General features: G+C 44.9%; 1 protein-coding gene across 2 annotated transcripts in view; it reads right to left on the bottom strand.

The window, feature by feature from the left end:
* LOC144124731 (diuretic hormone receptor-like) overlaps positions 1–18,287 on the bottom strand; it is a 183,602-nt gene extending 165,315 nt beyond the window's left edge. Inside the window, exon 1 of one of the 2 annotated variants that reach the window (XM_077657588.1) lies at positions 18,016–18,287. The gene's annotated coding sequence lies outside the window, so the exon portion shown is untranslated. The remainder of the gene's footprint in view (positions 1–18,015) is intronic. The other variant, XM_077657589.1, reaches the window with a different exon arrangement.
* Between the last annotated feature and the right edge of the window lie 616 nt (positions 18,288–18,903).

The raw sequence follows: 18,903 nt of genomic DNA, 5'->3' as shown, positions 1-18,903 counted from the left end.
AGACGCAATTTCTACTGCGTTAATTTAGGACATGCAAAACATTTTACTGCTTGTCATCATTCTAATATTCTTTACCCAAAATTAACCGTTAAGAAATGCTTAAAAAATGGGTACCTGGAAAGGTTAAAAACGGAATATAAACTGGTAGGTCCGAGAGAAGAAAGCGCATGCACTGCGCTGAGTGAAAATGTTTCTCCTTTATGGAGGACGTTTGCGCTTGTACTAAATCGACGCCTGTTAAATACCGGAAGCCTGTAAGAAAAAAATTGTTCACTTTCCTGTTCATCAGACTAAGGCATTCGAATTCAGTAATTTGGAAAACGTTGTAGAGGCGGAAGTTACCAAATACAAAAGTCAAATTTTAAGGGCTAAATATAATCGCAAGAAAAAATGGTTCCACATATCGTTGAGCATGAGCCGTGCAGTGGACGCCATGAGGCATGCGACAAAGAAAATCTTTATAGCTGTGATCGGATGCTTTCATTTCACTTTCAACCATTTTTGCGCTTACGAGCAATCCTAAACTACCAAAAATAGCTTGCAATAAATCGCATCCTATTACTTTTTGTTTCTTATCTTCATACTAATTTTCTTTTGCACATCAACTGCCCTTGTTTTCGATGAAACCTATCACGAGTAGCACGTTTCGCCCGACCATGAAGTTGCAGCATCGAAATCCTGTATTACTAACATCCACATTTGCTAGAATTGAAGTTTCTGACCTCTTCTTCATGAAGATTCATCGAGCATCCAAGATAACACCTAAAAGCTGCGAGTCGGTTTCAATCTCAGCCCGGACGATTGCCGCTAAGAACGGTCATGCTCCACCAAGTATACGACACTTCTTACTCTCGAAACGCCGCTGTACGCGTGACACCACATAATGAACTGCTCTCATATGCGTGTTTGCGGCCGCGCCTGCACGGTCGCTCTACCCTGTAATCATTTAGCGCTTCATCTTTCTCAATTTGAAGAGGCTAGCGAGAACACTCCGACCGCAGTGTCTTCCCAAACCCTCTCATTATGTGCGCCCCCGATGCGCTCCCTGAATCGCATAGTGCGCCGCCTATTACAGTGGTTTCAGGCAGCAGCTGACGGGCGGACCATCGGCACAACGCTCTAAGAGATTAGTCTAAAAGACTAATCTAAAAGACTAATCTAAAAGTCATAGCAATGATACCACACGCACCTACTTTTATATCACACTGAGGAAGGTGTCCGTGGAAAAAAAGTTCAATTTTAGCCGGACGTCCGGCAGCAGTGACATAGACGAATTCGCTGTAGACAACGGACCGGTAGAGCATCGTTGGGATTTGCGTACAGCACTCCGCTCTCGTTGCAAGTGCAGGGAAGCTTAAACAGGCCAGCTGGGGCAACTTGCTTGGGCTGCACGCAACTGGCAGGGCTAAAGTAGAATCACAGAGTGAGCGGATCGCGTGCCCTTTTCAGGAAGATTGAATTGTCGATGCGAGAGGAAGCACGGAGCCAGACAGTCGCGGAGACCCTTTAAATGGAAATCGAAGAACAGGGCCCAGGCAAGGCGCAAAGAACACGTTCGAATTAAGAAAAATGAACAAAAACAAAACGCAGTAAGAAACTCTACCTCAGAGGATGTAGTTATGCAGCGTTGCTGCAGTGGGTGTCACGAAAAGCGATTATTTCGCAGGTTCATTTTTTCTTCGGTGTTACACAGGCATATATATTCAGAAAAAAAAAGAAAGCCTTCTATTTTACCTGCGGTAATTCCTATTTAAAATTCGAAGGCCAGTTATGGCCAATACTGCAACGCTAAAGCTGCCTACCGCCTTGGGTTGGAGGTTCCGGGAGGCAAAGAAAATAATGCAGTCCTGGTGGATTCAACACCTTCTTTGCGCATCTTGTTATTTTAAATCGACCTTCCTAACAACAAGAGTCCGAGCTGATGTTATTACAACAGGTGGGCTAGTTTAATGGAACATACGTGAAAAGAAAAAATAGATAGATTCCTATAGTTTAGAGCTCTAAGAAAGTAGGGACGAACTGGAGAGGTCCGGCCGACATGCTTCATAGGACTTAGTAATACGCTGGTCTAAGTGTAAGTCTTGCGCAGCTTCTCCCTGCACCATTTCATGAATAGTTAACGAAGTTTCGTTTAGTTTTGAAAGTCATTTACGTTGCAAGCTCAAATGATCAAGGACGTTACTTTAGAACTTTGGCTAACGGGCTTAACAACGAAGGATTTTTTTTTACATTTCCATGATCTATGCGAAAGCGTCAGTGCACCACTATGATTTGTTAGGAAATCCTTTTAAAGGGCAGCTGAAGAAATTCTAGAATTCAATCCAAAGGAGGCAGATGTGTCAAAAAAGGCTTATAAAGCATGCATGCGAAGTATTTTTGTGTTAGCTTGTGAAGTGACGACGCAATCACCGAATAAAGCTGCATCGGCGTTCAGGCTTCACAGCAGCAATGAGCGCCTGGTGGGAGCCTCATCATTAATCGAATAATTTCAAATGCTGATAGCATGACTGCCTCCAAGCACGTCTTCCAACCGCAAAACTATGTCCGCGTTGATCACTTAATAATTATAAGCTGTTACAAAAAAAAATGTATTTTTTGCCGCCATTCATTTCTGAGTTTCATTCTACTCTGGCATCTTTGGCCACGCGTCGCGCAAACATACATATCAAAAGTACTAATAAATGAGATATCCACGTTTTCGCACTTATTATTATGAACCACAAATGCCTCGTATTGTGTCCCATGTTGTAAACACATAAGACGTACAACGAGATGGACAAAAACTGGGCTGCGAAAAAATTTTGTTCAAATGTGATTTTATATGTCCGGTTAAGTATAGCTGAATGTTTACTTCTTTGTTGGTAAAAACTTGTTTTGAACATATGTATAACTGTTTCAGTTTTTGTTTGTTTGTTCCATTTAGTCAAATATACAATTTTCTTTTTTACAGTGCAACTATTTTAAATGTGACTTGTTTTAAAGTTCCCGTACCACTCGTTCGAACTTCATGTAGAGGTTCCCAGGTGCAGAGTCGAGCTGCACCGTCAGCTTTTAACCAGAAAGCCCTCCAGTAAAACCTGGAAAATAAAGCTTTGACTATAAATTTACCATTGAAATCATCTACGGCGACAGGACGTTTCAAATGCAGGCAGGATTGCTCAAAGTAAACAACCAAATTACACTGAAGGTGAAGCACGGAGGGTGTTGTTGGGTCGTATCTGATGGCGCCGGTTAGAGTGTGGGCTAGGGCAGCAGAAACCCAAAATCAAACAATGAAGCACTCAATAATAACAATATTTCTGTTGGTGTATTCCTGGATATTAAGAAGGCATTCGACACTGTGGATCTCGATATTTTATGCAAGAAACTAGAACGATATGGGTTCAGAGGTGTATCACTCGATTTCTTTAGAAGCTATTTAACTGGGCGACGGCAGTGTGTTATTATTGACGAACACGCGTCAAGTTCGCGTTCTATTTCCGTAGGTGTTCCGCAGGGCTCAGTACTGGGGCCTATACTTTTTACACTTTACATAAACAACTTACCCGATTGCCTAATAAATACCCGTGCCATTATGTACGCCGACGACACCTCATTGTTGGTGACCGCTAATTCCGTTGAAACAGCCAAGCATACTTTAAACTCAGAACTTGAGAGAGTCAATAAATGGTTTTTAACAAATAGACTCACTTTGAACATAGGCAAGACTAAATATATTATATTTGCATCCCCTTATAAAAAATACCAGAATACCTGCTCCGCAATAACGATAGGAGATAAAGAAATTGAAGAAGTTAAGACAATTCAGTACTTGGGTGTAACCTTAGACGCTGCATTAAACTGGAAACCGCATATCGAAAAATTGAGTAGCAAACTATCTTATGCATGTTTCGTTCTGGCCAAAGCTCGGCGACATTTCGAAATACACACACTAAAAACAATATACTTTAGCTTCTTTCAGTCCCAATTAACTTACTGTATAGAATCATGGGGGTTCACTTACATCACTTACATTGAACCTGTTTTACGCCTGCAGAAGCGGGCACTGAGAATAATGACTTGCACAACACCATATACGCCTTCTCGCCCTTTGTTTTTTAGACTCCAAATAATGCCGGCATTGCAGCTTCGAGATTTTCGCGTTGCACTACTCGTACTAAGAGTCCTCTCCGGCACCTCCCCCTTTCCTTTGAACACATTCCATAGAGCCCCAACTAACAGCCGTTCAGCAGCACAGGGAAGATTTCTGGTTCCTACATCTCGCAATGACTATGGCCAGCGCCGCTTCGAGTATCAAGGGGTAAAAACTTGGAATAAAATCCCCTGTGTAGTGTTTGCAACGTCCAATCCTTATATTTCACTAAAGACCTTTTTTCTGTCACAAATAATTACCTGATTTACAATGCAAATCGTTTAGTGATTGTCTCTTATTATTCTCTGTAGTGTCTATGTTGGGTTTGCCATTCATATGTCATTGAATAATCACTTCTAAGGCAACTGCGTTTATTTTGTATAAAAAATGCTGTTCCTGTCTTCATTTGTTTTTCTGTCATGAGCCCTCTTGTATTTCTGTAATTTGAACCATCTTGCTTGTACGCTTTGCATTTTTCCACCATTCTTATGTGTATTATTTTGGCATGCAGTAGAAATCATTTGTCCTCACTAATCTCTTTGCTTTTATTGCATGGATCCATAACTAGCCTTTGGCTAAGGATCCAGACAGTGATGTTATGTACTGTACTGAAGAAATGATAATAAAAAGAATTGAATTGAATTGAACGATAACATCATCCCCGAGTTTATGCATATTCTTTCGAGACTGTGAGCAGAAGCCTGACTATTGTTGTGGCCATAGTCGGTCATTAGAATTTGTACGCTTTACCTACAAGGATCAATAATTCTAATAATTCACTGTCGCTAAATTCGCGGAAAACGGTTCAGCTTTCCTATCACTTGACAGCCAGGTTTAAAATCAGAGCTCTACTGTAGCATCTCATTCTGACCTTCCTGTGCGTAACTTAACTGGCAAGTTTTTGAAAATCTTGATTTTGAACCCATTGGTTCACAAAGACCCTTATTTGATCTAGACGCGCTCACCATTCACATTGGTTGCATTGATCCTGTCGAAAGCCCGGTTGGTCAAAGAACGCTGGAACCGTGATGTGTTTTTCAATTCAGTTAGCAATGATAGTCTGTTCACTGTGTTTCAGAAAACGCGCTCCTCTAAAATCAGTGCCGGACAGTGAAGGATTATTTTTGCGAGAAATGTTACCAGAAATGAACGATATACAGGACGTATGCCCTCAGCGGCACCACAAAGGCAGGACCAAGGCTAGTTTCTGTGTACAGGACATTCTTGCGAAGAGCGGACTGTCACTATAAGCCCGTACGAAGTTTGGCTTTTAAGCCGCAGACGGAGTGACATAGTACACGTTTCATGGGCGCGCTTTAATGAGCAGTGATCTCGATGGAAGTCAAAACCTTTGGGGCTGCAGTCACCGCCGGTTAGAGAGACATCGATATGCTTAATAGGGTGGAAATTTGATCAATAAAATCACAACCTCTCTGCACGATGGAACTCTTGTTTCGGTTATGAAAACACTGTGATTAGTGATTCCGTAACAGCGCAAAGGCAACAGACCAAAGAGAGCGCAGCAAGACAAACTGAAAACTAAACTCCTGCAATACCAACAAGCTTTGCAGCTCATAATTTAAGCGCAGTGTATTACTTCGGCTGCATAAACTAACGCTGCCATTTTGCTCAATGACATAAGTTGTTCTTAATAATTACTTCATCTCACACGGTCAGTACATAGTTTTTCGCAATGAATCTCACAAACGAGATAATTGACTGAGTGTCATTTCACTCGCTAAACTCGCTGCCAAGAGGAACATCACTGTGTGTGCTTTTCATACAATGCCAAATTTTTAGTTATTGTTAGCTTGCTCAAATTCCAGCCTTGTCAGTCTGTGTTATATGAAAGTGTAAATCAATACAGAAGCTCTAACAATTTTAGCACGCTCTGGTGTAGTCCGACCATGCAGTTCATTTGTACAAAAGATTGAGAGGGCGCTCACCACTGATTAACCCAAGATTAGGCGGTACCATTTAAGTTATTTATAATCTACGATACGTTGTGGCAGAGAGTATAAGAGTGAGTATAAGAGTATAGTTCTAGAGAGCTTTTTTTAATTTTCGCACAGAGGCATTTTCTGTTCACATCTCCTCTCCAGTCCGTCGCTCTAGAAGCGCAACGCCGCCCATGATCGTCTCCTAGGACGGCTTATTTCGCAGCGGCAGCTGCAGATAAACCACGCTACATTCCTCCGCTCTCATTATAACTTCCCTCCTGCTTCTGGGGTAACCACGTTCCGGATGGTTACCGTGGTACGGTAACTGCCCTCCTGGTGGTTTCTGCGGCAACCATCGACCAGTTGTGCCATCTTATGCTCTTGACATACCCACTCCCTTCCAGGGCAACCATCCTACGGTCGGAGATTCCTCCGCTCTCGCCACACCACACATTGAGCAGTAACCACCTTCCTCTCGGGTTACCACCCTCTGGTTACGCTTTCCTATGCTCTTCCCATACAGTCGCCTTCCGTGGTAACTCTCCTCTTCCGTCCAGCCTCTGCCTTCTAGTTTCTAGTCAATCTTCGGCAATACAAAAAACTTCTATTCATCTTCTTTACCTCGTGCCATCAAACGCTGCGATGATCTCGCTCATCAAATAGCTTCCATGTTAAATCGCCGATCACCTCAAGGGAAGCGGCTGAAACATTTAAAGGATGACTGAATTGACTGGTCCGTAGCGCAGATTACGGAGAGTTTTTGTTTTTAGACTTCTTGTTTCAAATACCGTAACAATCACTTTTGTAGAGGTGTACAATACTGTATCATATTTAGAATTACTACGTTTGTTTCGAACCGCGTATTGTGATTCTGCGATTTTGTTTCATGCCAGGTGTAGCCGCCATACCGCTCTTTTTGGCATGCAAGGCATTGTGGTGATGCTAAAAGGAAACTAGTGCTGGCGAGAAAAAAAAAAGGAGTTAGAGGTGCGGAAGTAAAGAGTGCGTGCGAGGTGCGCTCTGTCTGTTCCTTAGTGGAGACGTTCGGTGAACTCTATCCAGCCCCGGGAACCGGCCGTCGGAACCCGCACCGCTGCAGACCTCCACTGCTTAGCACAGCGACTGCAGCCAACGTCTCAGCGGTACCCAGCTTTGCACCGGATCCGGCGTCACGAACGCAGAAGCGGATGTCACCCCCTTCACCCAGATCACCGAGCACTGACAACGACCCTGGGCCCATCCCTCCATCACAGCGCACAGAAACAAAGAAATATAGATCGGTAGAGAACGGAGAGGATGAGGAGTGATTAACTGTCGTTGGCTGTGACCTCCACACTTATGAAGCGTCACAACGTGCTCAGTGTCTATGTGGCCAGGGCGCCTCAAACTAATCATGACACAACCGTACACAGGTTGGACGGTGCTGTCGACGGCTATTCTGCAGGCCTCGGCATTCCAACACAAGGTGAAACACCGCCGGGAACACAACATGCTCGCAGCCGAAGTGCCTCTCTGGTAGCATGCTTCCAGAAAGCATAATTTACTCTCTGGGCACATGTCGCATGTGCATATTAGCGGTCAGCTCACATGAGCGGGTCCTATGGTTTGCTGCTCTCAGGTTTGATGGATTTCACTCGAGGTAAATTGAAAACAGAAATGTGGCTGGCGATTTAAGCAAAATGCTACTTGCACTTGTTTATTTTTATTTTTATTTCTTTAGCTTTTATAAGCTTCAAAATTCGAGTCGCACGAAAATGTTCCTGCAGTCGTTCCTCGTCTTCCCTCTTGCGACAAGCTTCAGAAGCTGCTCGTTGTGATTCGAGTCGCCATTCCCTCCTTTCGGAGGTCTTTCAAGCCACTTGTACTCTCCTCTCTACTAAATGTTCCTCCGGAGACTTCATCATCCGCCTCCTCCTTCTGCCTCTTCTTCGTGTTTCTCGCTCTTGAGATATTTCCGCCTCGCGCTAAGCAATTTTATACTGTCTACTTCATTCTGCTTAGGCTTACCACCTCGCTATTTCTGCTGGATCGGTTGACTCAAGTTGGTGCTCTCTTCTGCGTCACTGTTCAGCACGCCGTGTACGTCGTTGGGCATCGGAATGTGTCGAAGGCCCGGCTTTGTTCATGATGATGATGTCCTCAGTCTGAATGATTAGCTGTTTGCTGCACGGCACGTTCCTGCGGCGACTTCGTCTTTCGTCTCTTCTTTCTGGCATCTACATGTGAGTGCAACTGCGGTCCTCGCTTTTCATCATCCCAACCTCTCTCCACTCGACTGCAGCTGGCGCGACGCTGCCGCGTGCTTACCCTAGCTTCCTCCCATTGGCTGCAGCTGGCGGGGCTGGCGCGCTGTTCCTCCGAACTTATCCGAGATTACTCGAGTTGCTCCGAGGCTTCCACATGACGAGCGAATGCTTTTTCGAAAGTGACCTATATAAGACTAGCGCACAGCAATGAAGAATCGAATGGATGCAATACCTACACCTTTGGGCTCAATTTTGACTGTCTGCAACTTCGTAACTGCAACTTTTCCGTACCTGTAGTGGATTAGAACTGATTTTATCTTCATTATCACCCTGAATACTCACACTGCAGGACAAAGGCCTCTCCCATATATCTGCAGTAAGCCCTGTTGTGTACCAGCTGCGCCCACCGTGTGCCTGCAAACTTCCTAATCTCATCCGTCCATCTAACTTTCTGCTGATCCCTGCTACGCTTCTCTTCCCTTGAAATCCAAAGTATTGACCTTAAGAACCATCAGTTAACTTGCCTTCACATAACATGCCCTACCCAAGCCCATTTCTTCCTCTAGGTTTCGACTAGGATGTCATTAAGCCGTGTTTAATCACTGACCCACTCTGCCTTCTTTCTGTCTTAACGTTACACCGGTCATATTCCTTTCAATACATCACTGTGCTGTCTTTAGCGTAAGTGGAATCCTGTTCGTTAGCCTTTACGTTTCTGCCACATGGGCATTTATCTTACCAGCAATCAACGGCCCTCATGGACTACAAACCACTGTTTTGTTACTTGTTGAACATTGTAACTGCGCCTCTCACTGGTCCTCTCTTTCGCTTTTGCATCCCCTAATTCCTCCCCGTATGCAGGGTGGACAAATTAAACCCACTCTGGTTTAGGTTAACATGCCTGCCCTCGCTCTTTCTCTTTCTTCTTGTATCTTATCTTAACTGATCGCGAACTCTCACAGCGACGAAGGGCTAAACTTGCTTTCGGGAGGCGACGGCGAACAATAGTCTTAAAGTTACCCTATTATAATATGCCTGCTTTTTATAAACATTGTCTGGTGCCCGCCAGGACATCATGTTGATAATATGATCACGTAAACGAATTTTATGTGCAACATATATTGCGTTTATGTTAAATAGTGCGCTGAACTGTACCGCTTTTTATTCTTCACACCTTGGTTTGGCTTCTACACAGATGTAGTCTCTTTATTATACATGGTATTTCATCCAAGACTTTATATATTTTTAAAAATTGGCTTTTTGATTCAGAACAGCGTTTTGATTCAGAACAGAACTATCAGCGGCGAAGTCCATCGGAATACATATAAGACGTGCTAGCTACCAGGCTTCTTAACTAATATTGAATAATCAACTTTTTAACTACAACTTTCCGGATTCTTATTTATTCACAGGCGTGTAGCCCACCCTAATTATTACCCATATCAGTTTCTAGAATTTCAAAAACACTGTTACCCTCGGCATTGTGGCCCAACAAATTTCGCCTAGATCGCGTCAAAATACATGCGTTTTAGGGAAGCTTACATCCAAAGCAACCTCTCCAGTGCACGTAACTCATCGGAATAGCCTAAATTTGTTGGGTCACAGCGCCGAAGGAAACCTAGTTTCGGAAATTCGAAAAACCTATATTTTTATTACTTATGATGGGCTAAACGCTTCTCTATGGTCAAGAAGCCTATCCGTAATAGTAAAAAGATAACTATTTTATATTAGTTAACCAGCCTGCTACTTAACACGTCTTAGCTGTATTTTGTTGTACTACACCGCTGACAATGCTATTAAAAAATGCTCTTCTAAGTCAAAAAGGCTAGCTTTAGAAACTTTGTAAAGTCTTAGTTGAAACACCCTGTATATACAGTCACACTGAATACGGTTAACTCAAAGTGACCTAAAATGGCTGCCCCGAAAATGACAAGCTTTAGGCAATGGTGCATAGAAGCGGCTTGTATAACTGAGACTATGAATAGATGAAGTCTTAATCCGATCTTTTGTTTGTGTTTAAACTTGGTGACGAATAACATGCCATCTAAATACTCAGCTCGTTGTTCCACCAGAACCCTGTTGTTACGTGTCTCATGTAGTGATAGAAGCGCGCGGAAATTCCTCCTACACATCAAAGCCGACATTTGCTTCTGATCGCTTTTGCAGTTCGCTATAAGCCATTCATCAACTCTCTTGTTATTATTGGTCGTTTTAGAAATTTATTTGCGGCTTGGGTCACCGCACAGGCTGCCTTCGTCACGGTAGGTAACGAACCTGAGTAAATTTTCATGCGCCTCGCTCTTGCTGCAGGCTGCCTTAAAATAAAAAGACCCTCGCCTTTCGTTTTGGTGGATTTAAACATCTCGTATTTAGTAATTCTTGATTCACTTCTAAAAGTACGCGCAAATTGCAGCGCACGTTAAAGAGGGAAGGTGTTGCAATTAAAAGTCAGCTATGAGATTTATTCCTGATTTTGTAATTTTCTAGCTGATAATGTCTGAATTTTTCATAATTTTTAACTGTTCGTCTGCACAACTTTCAGGTGCCCCTGGTAACAAATAATCGAAGAAAGCTTTAATTTTGAAAATTAGTTACAAACTTCGCAACCAAGTCCATTCAAAACGCAGTTGGTTTTAGAAGTTGGTATGCAGCGTTAAGTGGGTTGATACTAAAAGCTGCATAAAAAATTCAAGCAAGAACTTTAGGGCAGGATAAATAGGATTATTAGACTGAAACGATTTCACTCAGATTTTAATTCCCAAGATTGACTATGATTGTATAAAACAAACAGGTGTTTGTGCAATTTCTGGAAAACAAGTTAGACTGACACTACATAGGCCTGAAGATGTTTAATTTAATTTCTCAAGTTTTTACAAGACCAAAATAGGTCTGAAATCGGATTGGAAATCTAATACACAACTTTCGAAGATGTTCTTATAAAGGTGCTCAATAATCTGGACTTAACTCCATTTGTGAAAATTCTCTTTAAGAGTAAGTCGCCAACTAAAAATTAAAACGAATGGGACCTAGTAAGCCGGTATGTCCCCATAGTCTCTTGCGCCTATGAAAAAAGGTATGGTTTTCAAGTATTGTCTTAATAAACGCTCACCCTCAAGTTCACGGAGACCTTAGCGACACGTTCTCGATGCATGTAATGCTAGTAGTGGAACCCCTCACTTTTCATCGTGCCTGCCGGCAGCCACGCAACTGAAACGGATGCACTTGCAGCACCTCACCATGTACAATACGATAGAAGCTATGGCCAAAAACGAAATTGAAGAGAAGAATGTTTTCTATAGGATAGCCTCAGAAATAAAATATTGGCATATGAGCTGGTGCATGGTGCTACGTCTCGCTTCCGTTCTTAGAACTCGCTTCTCTCCCACCTGATGGCACCCAATGTTAGAGGGCAGAGGGCCGCATGACCGGCTGTTGTGAAGCAGGGTAGCGTTGTTTGGCCAGAAAATGGACGAGGAAGGATAGAAGCGGACACTTGGGACAACGAAAACACAGACAGGTTTACTGGCACTTAAGGAACTTATTTACATATTTACGAAATAAAGAGCGAACAGTCAAGAATTAAGAGCTCATAGCGACTGGATGAACCTTGTCGCCAAGTTCAAGAGCGATCGTTCTCACTCAAGCCGCCTGTTAAATCCACTTAGGCTCAGCCCTCTCAAAACACGAGGCACAGATCGGAAGAGTTGCCGCACATAGCACGCGGAGCACCGTGGGAATGGACAAGGAGGATTCGGAGGTCCGTTGCTACTTCATCCGAGACTGTACGTCCATCCAAACACACGCACTTGTCAGTCACAGTAAATTTCGGGAAGGCGCCGTTGCCCTCTTCCCCTGTCGTCTGACCACCGTCGGTCGCGTCTTGCGACGAAACAGACAAAGGGAAGGTCATCTCACCCCTTCGTGAACAGCGTGGAAAAGATTCCGCAGGCAGGTTAATATAATAATAATAATTGGTTTTGGGGGAAAGGAAAGGGCGCAGTATCTGTCTCATATATCTTTGGACACCTGAACCGCGCCGTAAGGGAAGGGATAAAGGAGGGAATGAAAGAAGAAAGGAAGAAGAGGTGCCGTAGTGGAGGGCTCCGGAATAATTTCGACCGCCTGGGGATCTTTAACGTGCACTGACATCGCACAGCACACGGGCGCCTTAGCGTTTTTCCATAAAAACGCAGCCGCCGCGGTCGGGTTCGAACCCGGGAACTCCGGATCAGTAGTCGAGCGCCCTAACCACTGAGCCACCGCGGCGGGGCAACCCAAAACGTCTTTTGAAGCGAAAAGCTTCACTACGCTAGTCAACACCGGGCTTCGCGCGAGCCGGTGTATGTCGGAGCACGAGTGACGTCACGCACGGCGCAGGTGGCCGCGGCCGACTCCGTCGCCTCACCTTTCGCCGCTGCCGCGCGTGTTTCTCTCTCGCTTGCTCCCTAGTCACTACTGCGCATGCGCCACTAGTAGCGCCGAGCCACAGGTGTTCCGGCGCTGCGCAGCGCCGCGGCTTTCCTCGAAATCCAACTTTCAATTTTCAGTCTTCTCTTTCTTCTTTCCCTCTCTCTTTTATCCCTTCCTTTACGGCGCTGTTCGGGTGTCCACCGAGATATGTGAGATAGTTACTGTGCCATTTTCTTTCCTCAAAAACCAAACAAAACAAGTGAGCTGACGGCTTTCATAGAATTCATTGGCGTTGTCAACTTTTCAAAGGCCGTTCATTTTCACGAAAGGAAAGGCGCACAACCGGTTCCGTGGGCTAGTGGAGACCGCCGCCACATGTATCAAAGCATGATTGAGGCCTCTGCATATAATAATAATTGTTTTTTGGGGGGGGAGGGGGGACAGGAAATGGCGCAGTATCTGTCTCATATATCGTTGAACACCTGAACCGCGCCGTAAGGGAAGAGATAAATGAGGGAGTGAAAGAAGAAAGGAAGAGAGGTGCCGTAGTGGAGGGCTCCGGAATAATTTCAACCACCTGGGGATCTTTAACGTGCACTGGCATCGCACAGCACACGGGCGCCTTAGCGTTTTTCCTCCATAGAAACGCAGCCGTCGCGGTCGGGTTCGCGTATCCAGGGAGCCAGTTATGGGCCCTTCCTTTCCTCAAAGCCATCACCATCTAGAATATTGTCAACGCCAACGAACACAGTGAACGCCGACATCTTTCGCTTTGTTTATCCTGGATTAGCTGAGCTAATCCACATGAATTTTTTTCGTGGGGTCCTTGTGGGGTCCAACGACCTGTCGATATTGCCGCTACCGCTTGGTCATGCCGGCCGATGGAATCCTGGCTTTAATCCCCTTCGGCTGGGGTGCATCCCGATCATAACAGTGGCTTCAACATACTCGCGGTGACATAGGCGGACGCCAATTTGGTCACCGTAAAGCACAGCGCTCAGGCCGCAAATTATACGCTGAATATAAATAGACGGCCCTCAATGGCATCACATTCACTGATTTTCAGACCTGAAAACCTCCACCCTGTTCAGATGTTTAAGATAAAATGTCCATACGATTGCATGTCGCACATATTTTAAAAAGGAAATCAGAAATTTGCTGTGCAAAAAATACATCCATGTGGCCAGATACGCCGTCACCAGGACTTCATATTGGTTTCAACCGCCTCAAGTTCGAAACCTGTTACCAACAAATAGAGATTTTTGCGTTTATTTCTGTCTACACCCGTCCTCCACAGGCTGAATCGGAAACCATGATCTGCCGGTCAAGAGCACATCGCAATTTTCGTTTACTCAGTTGAAAGTTCTACTTTAGATATTGAATTCAGTACTCGCTCCCTGGCCAGGCTAACTAATGAACTACAGAAAAATACCGTCACTAGAAATATTTATGGCGGTCTAAAAAAAGGACTAACCCTAACGCTGTTTACTCGCACAAGACTGACAGAGCTGATCCCGGGACGATAGGGAACCTAAAATTAGTGCGTGATGCGAAATCAGGGCCGCACCTGGTTATATAAGACAATTTTATACACAAAAAAAACCGCTGACCTTTCCACGCGGCCATCCATAATACGCACGTCCCCATAAAAAATTCGAGGATCTCGGTACATCCTGCGTATCGCCACTCAGTGTGTTTTTTGTTTTGTGACGCCACCCAACCCTTTCCAGCACCTGGTTCCCCAGCGCGAATCCATGCCACGGGCGCGTATAAAGTGTAAGCCGACTTTATAAATGCTGACAATATTTTTAGCCTTTGGCAATGAGAGAACCTCTGCTAATCCAATGTACCGCTCAGCTGCGTCGCAGCTGTGCGAGCTTTGTGGTGACGTCGGCACATACCTTTTGCTTTGACATTGCTGCATTCCTGCGTCGTTCCTCTTTGATGAAAAGCAAAGAGTCGCAAAGCAATGGCGGGAAACGCGTCAGCGTTATTGTACAGCCGGAGCGCAACTGCGCAGTACCACGCGCTCTCCTCTTTAGGTTGGGCACAGAAAAGGAAACTCGCAGTAAACTCTTAAGCGCATCCATCATTTGGCTCTTGTTAACGGTCTAGCATTGTTTCAAAGTACTGGTGGCGCCGAAATAGAAAACTGCATGTGCCCGCTTGCTAAACAAAACGTCATGACTGTACACAAGTTTTAATCAAGTGTAAATGTTACACAAATACCGAATGAAAGGCTTCTTTTAGCGTGCCTTTTAGCAACCGCATGCGGGCAGACTTACTAGTAACCTCTAACCATCAACAAGAAGTCTGTAAACCTTCTGCGAGTGCAGTATTTCTCTATTACATTTTGAGTATGACCACACTTGCTAGCGTTGTGCTTTACTGCGTCCAGAACCAAGAGATTTGTTTTTGTAGTTATTTTTACGTTTTCCTAGCTCTCATTCTAGGTTGCAGCTCTTGAGCAAGAGAACAAGTAAATATTGCAGCTGTTCCGATTAGCCTCTTTGGCCAACGCAGTTAATCAACACGGCGAGATAGCTGTAACCAGTTGCTGCAGGATACAGAACACAGAGATGCGTTCAACGTCCAAGCAGCATCTAGCACAGGTGGCCTCCAGACATCACTTATGTCGCCGGCATCGAAAACATACTGCGTACGCGCGCGTCAATTGCTACAACGTTATCCTGAAGATATTCTACGTCGTGGATCGACGGCTTCTTGCGGTAAAAGCCATTGCGATTGCTTAAGTTTCGGGAAGCCGTCTCCTTAATTAAGCCTTGCATGATATTTCTTACCTTCGTTAATTTTTTTCTTAAAAACATGCCCTTGAGTATTGACCCGTCGCGGTGGCTCAGTGGTCAAGGCGCTCGTCTACCCAGCCGGAGAACCCGGGTTCGAACTCGGCCGCGGCATCCGCGTTTCGATGGGGGCGAAACGCAAAACGCTCCGGCGTGTTGTGCGATATCAGTGCACATTAAAAATCCCCAGGTGGTCTCAATTACTCCGGAGTACTATACTGTGGCACCTCTTTCTTCTTTCATTCCCTCCTTTATACCTTCCCTTCCGGCGCGGTTCGGGTGTCCACCGAGAAATGTGAGGCAGTCACTGTGTAATTGCCTTTCTTAAAAAACAAATTCCAATTTTGAGTATGATTTCGATGCTTTGATTGGATTTGTAATAAGTCGCAAATCAGCACAAGTAGGTTCTATGTAAAATCAGGACTACTCTGCAAATATAGGTAAATATTTCGCTGAGACCACTATTGAGCAGACTTTCCCGATTGCAGCATCTTCGCGAAATATCCATGCCGTTTTCAGTAACTCATTTTGGGTGACGCTTTTACCCTCTATATACAAAGCAATATCTTTGACAACTGGGCAATGTGAAACAGATACTGCGCCATTTCCTTTACGCCCCAGGAAAGCAATTTTCATGTTCATTCCAGTATCATGCGAGAGCGGTGCATTTAATCTTGAAACAGAAATACATATGAGGAGAGCTTGGGCGCTTGACTGCTGCGCCGGTCTTATCTGATCAAGAACACAAAACCATGCTTGGCAGCAAATAAGTTTGGGGGCAACTTTAAAATTTCAGGTGTACTATATATCCATCATTTATCTGGAGTTATATTCTGTTTGCTCTTAAGAAGACGATTCAACCATTTGTGCTCTGTGTGTGCTCAGAAATATTAAGCGCGAAGAACAATTTTATCTATAAATGCGCGTGGTATCAAGCAATCGGGAACAAGTATGAAGTGCACCCTGAATTCCAAGTGCGCACTCTTTTGAATACCACAAGTCCACAGCAAACACTCCAACTACCTGAGTGGTCATAACTGCTCTGCGCAGTCGTAATACTTTTCTTCCACAAGGGAGCAGGTTTTGTGAAGACGACACGCGTACTCGTGTGTAGTTGCTTTTAACGTTTGAACGCTCTCATTGCGGACTCCAGGGTGACAACTGATTTGGCGGTATTTCGATACCACAGCCTGTCACATGTCCAGCATTCTTGGAAAAAAGTTTTATTACTGCAAAGGTACGATTACAGAGGTATGTAAGGTACTGGTCCTTTCAACCGATGCAAAGAAAAATTTTTGTTTTGAAGTGTTTTATCGCTCGCATCTGGCAGTTACGACTGCCGCTGAAAACCAATAAGGAACTCTTTTGACGTAGCAAAATGTTCATCGCAAAAAATGCAAGCCTGCCGACCGCAGATCTGCTTATATATTGATTGTTAAAGTCATATGTTACTATATACGAAAAAAAAATTCCGTTCATAAACTCTTTCCTCTTCATAAGGATTTTGTCCGGAATTGTTGGGTGCGATACGTGCAGAGTATATGATTCCCAAGTGCCGAAATGCGGAAAGCACCTGTTCATTCAAAAGTATAATATCCGGCAAAACTCCTGCAATCAAGGTCAGTAATTTTTGGTTTGGTTTATGGGTGTTTAATGTCCCAAAGCAACTCGGGCTATGAGGGATGCCGTAGTGAAGATCTCCGGGATAATTTCGACCACCTGGGGTTGTTCAACATGCACTGGTATGGCACAGTACACGGGCCTCTAGAATATTGCGTCAATTGAAATTCGACCGCCGCGGCCGGCACCGAACTCGCGTCCTTCGGGCCAGCAGCCGAGCGCCATAACCACTAAGCCACCGCGGTGGTCCCCATCAGTAATATTTACTGAACAACTGAAGTGAAAATAGCAACCTGTAAGGAAACATAGACTGAAGCTTGATTAAAAAAGAGCTGATTCTTGCAAAACAAAATATCAGCGTCTTACGGAGAATTGCGGCAGCAGATGGCTACTGATATTCACCCGTGGGGTTCTATAACTTGAACTAAAGCATGGAAATAAGTTTCGCCACTCTCACAGCTAGGTATCCAACGTAGGCAATCAAACAAACAAACTAGCGATCCGCAGGAGGACGCCATAGCCTCTTAGCCTGCGCACAGTGCGAGGCAAGTTTCAAGACTGCATCCATTTGGATGCAGCGGGACGCGTGCAGCAGAAGCACAACATTGCTCAAAGCGGAAGTACTCAGGCACACAGCAAGACAGTAAGGCCTCACTAGATGATTCGCTTAATCAAACTCGCGCCCCTACTTTGCTTCCCCTCTCAACAAGGCACAGAGAGCAACAGGTAGGCGGCGACTTGATCTCAGGACTACAAAAGTGTCTACAACTGTAAGCGTACATTCCGTTGTGACCACGCTCCCCGGACGACTGCAAACTTCCAGCTTCATGCTCTTTGTTTCGCGTAATAAAAGAAGCATTTACCTTTCCGCAGCGCGCGACGAACCAACGGCAGCCCGCACCGAAACAGAACTGACCACAGTTCCAGAAGAACAAACCGCAGACGAGCGCAAGAAGTCAGCTGTGTCGTCGCAGTGAACTTCGCACACCACACAAGCACCGATGTTCAGAGAGCGCCGTCAAACGGACACCTACGAGCGGAAGCGCGGGCGAACGATTCGAACCCGGGACGACCACCGATTGAGTGAGAGAGAGCTGCGGGCGCACACGCTCCGACACGCGGCCTTTTCCCGATTGATCCGAGGCCGTGCCGACCGCGTGCTCCATCCACTATTCTCGTGCGGTGGTGCGCAGCGGCGGAATGGCTGACGCCACCTGGAGGGCGCGGTCGGAACTGCGTGCATATTGTGTCCCATGTGGGAATAGTTGGCGGCGTCACGCTCCCTAGAGTTGCGACGCGGAAGCAACTAACTTTAACTGGGTTTTTTTTTTGCGCTTCAGGTTTCGCAAGCAAGGCACGCTTAATATGGGTCCCATAACGGCGGAGAGGGAATCCGTAAATCCATTTATGATAAATCTTCGATGTGAGCTGATATACTTTTGCAGTAATCTGAGGCAGTTCCAGTGTTTCCGGCGCTTAGTTTAACGAAAAATTCAAGCATGGCGCCAAGTTTCATCCCTCGCGGCGGAAACTACAAGAGGCGACCAAGATCAAAGTGGACAAAAAAAAGGGGGGAGGGATGCCATATGGGATTACTACAATGCGAGTTAAGAAAAATCATACCTGTTATTACCAAAAGTATTAGCACAAATAGTTTTCAGAAATCCCAATCCGCAACGAAGCACCAGTAAAAGAGAAAATTTTATGGCTTTCTCAATACTTCCACGAAGCGATACACCACTGTGTTTCGC

Source organism: Amblyomma americanum, chromosome 3 (genome assembly GCF_052857255.1).
Source record: "Amblyomma americanum isolate KBUSLIRL-KWMA chromosome 3, ASM5285725v1, whole genome shotgun sequence".
Lineage (NCBI taxonomy): Eukaryota > Metazoa > Arthropoda > Arachnida > Ixodida > Ixodidae > Amblyomma > Amblyomma americanum.
This window is presented reverse-complemented; position numbering and strand designations above follow the sequence as displayed.